The sequence below is a fragment of the Gracilinanus agilis genome, chromosome 1 (genome assembly GCF_016433145.1).
Source record: "Gracilinanus agilis isolate LMUSP501 chromosome 1, AgileGrace, whole genome shotgun sequence".
NCBI lineage: Eukaryota > Metazoa > Chordata > Mammalia > Didelphimorphia > Didelphidae > Gracilinanus > Gracilinanus agilis.
In genome coordinates this window covers 252,173,946-252,181,156 of record NC_058130.1, presented here as the reverse complement: position 1 = coordinate 252,181,156, position 7,211 = coordinate 252,173,946, and positions in this window count along the sequence as shown.

The window sequence follows — 7,211 nt, the reverse complement described above, 5'->3', positions numbered from 1 at the left end:
GAGGACATGAGGGGCGAAATAAGTTTGATTTTGGATATGTCGAGTTTAATAGGTCTATGGGATATCCAGTTTGAGATGTCCAATAAGTGATCTTAATTGATCATTGGTAACTTTGGGGAGAACTGTTTGAGTTCAGTAAGGTCAAAATCCATACTGTAAAAGTTTAAGAATTGGATGAGAGAAGAAATGGAAATGATGGGGGCAGGCAGTTTTTTTCTAGGAATGTGGCTGTGAAAGGAACAAGAAGTTGAGGGATAGTTGGGGTCTTAGTGAAGATTTTTTTAGGAGGGAGGAGTTTTGGGATTGTAGATAACAAAGAAGGAAACAGTAGACACAGGCTGAAGACTGGAGGAGAGGAAAGAGAGAAAGAAGATGAAAAAGAGGAAGGAGAAGAGGAAGAAAAGAGAAAGAAGAAGACTAAGAAGAAGTTGACTAAAAAGAATAGGAAGAAGAAAAGACTAAGAAGAAGAGGAGTAAGAAGACTAAGAAGAAGAAAAGGAAGAAGATTAAGAAAAAGAAGAGGAAGAAGACTAAAAAGAGCAGGAAGAAGACTAAAAAAGAAGAGGAAGAAGAGGAAAAAGAAGAGGAAGAGGAGGAGGAGAAGAGGCAGAGACAGAGATAGAGGGAGGTGATCATAGAGGCAATATGTTGGAAAAGCCTCAAGGGAATGAAATCTAGGGTACGTAGAGCAGTGATGACAAACCTATGGCAGGGGTACCAAAGACGGCACATAGAGCACTCTCTGTGGGCATGTGGTTGCCTCCCCCCACCCCACCCCAGTTGGTTACTAGAAAGGTAGAGAGACTCTGGTGGAGCTGCTCCCCTCCTCCCACTTCTCTGCTCTAGCAGCACAATGGGAGCACACAGGGGATAAGGTGGGTGGCTCACAGGAGGCAGAGTTGGAGGAGAGCTGAGCACTCAGGCCACTCCCCTCCCCCTTTCTACACTTGCTGAGGACATTCCTCACTTCACCTGACCCTCCACCCAGCAATCCAAAGAGAGCACTTTCACTCTCTCTTGTGTGGGATAAGGGTGGGATGGGGCACACCTGGCACTTGATCAGGGGAGGGCACAGTACTCTGTGTGTGTGTGTGGGGGGGGGGCAGAGCCTGGCATTCAGTCTCTAATATACTGATATAGAGGGATTAACCTTGGCAAAGAGAAGGGTCATGTTTTCCTATAGACATTGGAATAAAGAAGAGAGTAAGAGATATTGACAGGAGTTTTGAGATGTAAAAAAAGAGAGAAAAGGAAACTCCCAGTGTAGTTTCATTTCCTGTGGCCTTACACAGCTGAACAGGCTTCTTGTATTTGACTCCCCTCATCTTCCCAAAATCTAATGAAATCTCACAAGACCATAAACCTCAAGTTGAAAAAACAAACAAGAATAATCTTCTCTTTTGAAATCAAAAGATTTCCAGATGAAAATATAGAAGGCCTGCCCAGAGAAGAGTCATGCCAAAAGAATCCAAGTATTTGCAAGGGGATCCGAGTGGTCCTTTTGCTTTTCTGTGTATGAAATGGAAGGCCCTATACTGCATGAATGGATCAAGCTGTGAGCAGGGATGATGGGAGTGGGTGTGAGGTGGAGAGAGAGCCAGAAGGAGAAAGGAGGGTCCTGGTATGATTCCCAGGATAAGTGCAAACCAGTGGTGGAGGCAGCTGCTACCAGTCAAGTGCAGATATGTTCCAGAGGTGAGAGAGGAGCTGTGATAGTGATGCTGACTTGGAAGTGCTGGGCAGAAATATGGGGAGCTGAAAGAATGAGAGCTGAGAGAAGGGGATGTAGATTGAGCTAGGTGACTGGAGCAAGAGAGAGTTCATGCTCCGGAGAGGACAGCGGACAGTAGACCTGAGACTTCAGTGCACAAAGGACTTGGCTGTATGGTGCCTTGAGTTTTGCAGAGAATTTGACTGAATCTCTAGGGCTGGTACAAAAGGAAATGGCATTTACTGGAAAGCAAACTTTCCTTTGTTAAAATGAAAACAAAAACAAAAAATAATAAAGTATGGTAACTAAAGTAAAGTAAAAAAAAACCCAAACAATTCCATTGCTAGCCTAGCTTACATATGAGTCATTTTCTTCTTTATATGTCTCGTAATAAATCCTTTCTATGCTTAAATGCTTATTATTGGCTAAAGACCCAAACTGGAGAGTTAGAATCAAGCCAAAATTCAGAGGATCTCAAGGTTTCCATGGGCAAAAAGAACCACAGTGAAATCTTCAAAATTGAGGTCTGTGAGAGCCCAGAGTTGCAGTTCAGGGCCTCTGGTTATACAGAATACAAGTCTTAGACAAAAAATAAACTCCTAATGAACAGAAACGTAGCTCAATCCCCTTGCCATATTGAGGCACTGAGCTTAATCAGCGACGTAAACTGGACCTGTTCTTAGAGACTTCAAGTCTTCAAGTATCTGTGTATTTGGTTTACTTACTTCTTCCATTGATGAAGACCACAACCCTTCTATGACTTGGTATAAGGCTTTCAAGAGTTTTCAAGGGGGCAGCTGGGTGGCTCAGTGGATTGAGAGCCAGGCATAGAGATGGGAGGTCCTAGGTTCAAACCTGGCCTCAGCCACTTCCCAGCTGTGTGACCCTGGGCAAGTCACTTAACTCCCATTGCCTACCCTTACCACTCTTCTGCCTTGGAGCCAATACACAGTATTGATTCCAAGATGGAAGGTAAGGGTTTTATTTAAAAAAAAAAAGAGTTGTCAAGATTGAGAAATTCATCATTGTCTTGGAAGTAATTTGATGATGAATCTTTCTGAAATTAGACAGGTTCTTAGATGCCAGGTCTACAGTCCATTGCTAGGTCCATCCCTGAAACCTTTTTATGTTGGTAGAATCTGTCAGGGCTTATTTTCCACATTATAGTCCTTAAGAAATTAGAATTAGGTGATGTCATGATGAGATACTAAAAGAAGACTCTTAAATGCAGCATTTCTAAATGGATCTTTAATCTTTAAAGTATAAATGATATGTATATAATAAGGCTTTGGCACATGCTCAGATCACCCAAGATGGAGGCTCCCAGGTAGCAAGGATTTGCTGCTGAGAGAAGATATTCTGTGTTCCCTTCCACATGGGTGGGATCAGCCTTGTCTATTGGCTGAGTAGCTGGAACTGCCAATATCTTTAAAATGATCAGACTGGGACAATCTCTCTCTCTCCCTCTCCCTTCCCCCCTCTTTCTCCTGCTCCCTCTCTCCCTCTCTCTCTCTTTTTTCCTACCTCCGTCTATCTCTATATATCATAATCCATAATTAATTATATGTCTCCCCCATCAAAGTCCCACTTCAATTCTCATCCTTCTGGTGTGGAAGTGACATTTCTATGATGACTGCCCTTTGCCTCTGCTCAGCCCTGACCACCAAGCTGAAAAGTCAAGGAGAGATTAGAGGTAGATGAAAGAAGGTGGTGATCAGAGTGGGGAGTTTCTTTCTTCAGTGGGCCTGCCTGGGCCTCTCCTCTCCTAGACCCACACATGATAGATTAGCCCACAAAAAACAGTTGGAGTTGTCCTACATCAATAGGATACTGAAGGGGCAGCTAGGTGATTCAGTGAATAGAGTCAGGCCTAGAGATGAGAGGTCCTGGGTTCAAATCTTGCCTTAGACATTTACTAGCTGTGTGACCCTGGGCAAGAAATTTAACCCCAATTGCCTAGCCCTTACTACTCTTGCCTTAGAACCAATTCTTAGGATTGATTCTAGGAGAGAAGGTAAGCATTTAAAAAACACCCCAAAACTGAAGGGTTCAGTGTGCAATTTATGTACTCTCTGTGGGTTGCCTAGAAGAGGATGTTGGCTGAAAAGCCACGTGGTAGAGTGTGGTACAGTGGTACAGCAGCAATAACATTGGCTTCCCTCACCTATAAAATGAGGGTTTGGGATAGCTTCAGAGGACTCTTCCAGCTGCAGATTTAAAAATCCTACATTTTGTTAGCTACCATTCATTTCTTCTTATCGTTCCTTCAATAAGAGTCTCTATTCTACTATCTCTGAATGCCAGTTGGCTTATATGGGAACAGACCCCTTCCCACTTCCCCCAACAATATCACACAACTAGTTAGGGCTCAGTGAAGGACAGAAAATCAGGAAGAGACGAGATTTGTCAGAGGCAGGGGTTTGAGAGCTGATTCTGAGTAGATAAACCCACAATATTCCCTACCTACTAGATACAAAGTTGGTACTGCCCTACAGAGAGGCAAAATTGGGAGATAGGGTACACCTCTGAACTTCTTCAGCATGTTTATCTGCCTAGATGGACTTACAGGATTTCTGGGGTGAGCACAGATTCCTTTTTCTGAATGATGTCAGGATGTTAACATTATTTCTGGCCTGGCAGATCATGTGGACTAAAGGAAGATCAGAAGAGCTAAATTCTGAGAAACTTATCACCAGGTTGGCCATAAGATGATAAATTTTGTGAGTATAGCTACATCATTTACTGAGGTGAAGGAGGGATTTTGACTGGGAATGATGGAGTAATCACTCAAACTGATGAAATTATGAATCCTTGAAGTACTGAATAAATATTATATGTGAGCCGGTGCCGTATGTCAGAAAGATCAGTGGATTTGGAATAAAAAAGATTGGGATTTGAGTCCCACTTGGGCTGCTTACTACTTGAGTGACCTTGGACAAGTCTTGTAACCTTTCTAGGGTTTCTCCTCTTCCTTTTGCAAAATGAGAGGTTTGGAGTAGATGAGTTCTAAGGCCAATGAGATGAACATCACATATACAGAAAGAGCTGGTGATAGAGCAGGTGCACATTGTGGTATATATCCTCTTCTAGGGTCCTATTCTGATATCTTATCATGGTAGGATTGTGAAGGTTATGCTAAAAAGGCCCAAATTCTGGCAGATTCTTTTAAGATGGAAATGCCAACAGATAGACAGCTTTCTGGCGACTGGTCTGGTTAAATGTGAAGAGCCTTTATTATTTAAGAGCTAGCCACTAGATAATGATTTTTAGAGGGGTCGTGGAGAGACTGTGACTAACATTTGATACATCCTCAAACACAGAACTCTTTTACAGTAGAGGATACCTTCTGTTACTTGGGAAATGTTGAACAAATGAAAGAATGAGGCACAAATTCATTCTTCATGCCCAAAGTGAATGAACATATGTAAGGCAGTCGTTAAATTTATGTGCCCTTCCCTCTACTCACTCAGCTATGTAATCCCCTGAGTTAATACAGGTATAATATATCTTGGACAGATAGAGCAAATGGACAACCAACCCAGGCTCAGAATTGATGAAGAACTTGGACTAGATTAAGTCTAGGTAATTATAAAGGGCTTCCATAGTCCCAAACTTCTTGCTGTTGCAAAACCCATCTCCTCATTATCATTATTCTAATGTTACAATATAATTATATGGAACATCTTAATCTAGGAATAATGTACATTCCTAGTAACCCAAGAGAACGGGAAAATATGGGTGGGTATAAGTAGGTGGTGACAGCTAGGTGGTGCAGGGGATAGAGTTCTCAGTCTAGAGTCAAGAGGATCCATCTTCCTGATTTCATATGTGGCCTCAGACACTTGTTGGCTGTAGGACCCTGGGCAATTCACTTTAACCCTTTATGCCTCAGTTTCCTCATCTGTAAAATGAGCTGGAGAAGGAAATGGAAAATGACTCTAGCATTTTTGCCAAGAAAACTCCAAATGGAGTCATGAAGAGTCAGACATGACTAAAAAATGATTGAATAAAGCATACATAGGTAGTATGCTCTTAATGGTGACTTTTGCATGAGAGGTGGCATAAAAGACATGAACTAGAAGAAGGCCTTGAGAAAGTTTCATGTTGTAGGGGAAAAACACTGAATTTACAGTCTGCAGAGATCTGGGTTCTAATCTCACTTCTGACACTTAATATCTGCATTACCTTAAGCCAGTGGTTCCCAGACTTTTTTGGCCTACTACCCCCTTTCTAGAAAAAATATTACTTAGCCCCCTGGAAATTAATTTTTTAAAAAATTTAATAGCAATTAATAGGAAAGATAAATGCACCTGTGGCCATCAGCATTCCCCTGGATCGCTGCAGCACCCACCAGGGGGTGGTAGCGCCCACTTTGGGAATCATTGCCTTAAGCAAACCACTTAGCTTCTCATTGAGTTTCTTCACCTGTAAAATGAAGATTTATTTTACTTTCAATACCTAATTTACAGTGTTACTATGAGGAAAGTACTTTGTAGACCTTCCTTAATGCATTTGCTACATGTGAGTTATTTTCCTTGTTGGAAGATTTATGGTAAGTTATGGACAGGAATCACAAAGGGTAAGATGGTATATACAGATTGCAACTGTTATGATGAAGAGAGACCCTGTATAGATGATTTAGATGGGTGGCTGCGATTTGACAGACGCAGCCTGACAGGGAGGTCTCTTCAAGGACAGAGAGCAAAGGTGGCTGCACTTTCTGTCCCAGGCCAGTACAAAACTGATCTGACTGCTTCTTTTTACTAACAAGGTTTATTAAAGATGTTTCAGAAGATGAGTGAGGAGTGTGGGTTTTAGGATGCTTCCCTGTCACTATTGTCTCTGTCTTATGGCCCACCAATCTGACTTTGCTTTAAAGTTGATTTGTCCCTTGACAAAGTTGAGGCTGCTCTGATTACACTCTCTGCCTAAAAATTCCCTTTTGTCTAATCTAGTTCTGGGCTAAACCCACACCGGAATATAGTTTCTAGAATGTAGATTGATTAAAGATGAAGTCAGGTGTCAGGAATTCACCCCAGAGAGGCTAAAGTCTTCTCCAGCCAAACTTAGCAGTTCAATCAGCTCTTTCTCTGGTTTTGGTCTTCTTATAACTTCAGCAGAGTAGTCAATTTGAACAATCTCTTGAGTCTAGCCAGATTTCTCACTAGATCAAGTTAGAGAGTCACAGGAGGTCAGAGCTGGATCCTGGAGATGGTTTTTCCTCCAGAGTCACGGTCCGACTCTCCAACTGCCAGTCAGATTCCCAGCATTCTCTCTCCCCTGAAGATGAAGGCTGTTTCACAACATTCTGTGTCACTCTGCTTGCAATCTTGCCTCTCACACGTTACTGTTGTTGTATTGATACTGGGTCTCAAAAGACTCTCACCCAGGCTGGAAGGGCAGTGGCCACTCGGGCTTAATCCCCTCTCATGGAAGCTTTGACCTGCTCCATTTCTGACCTGGGTTGGCCCCTCCTTAGGCAGCTTGCTTGCCCAGCCAC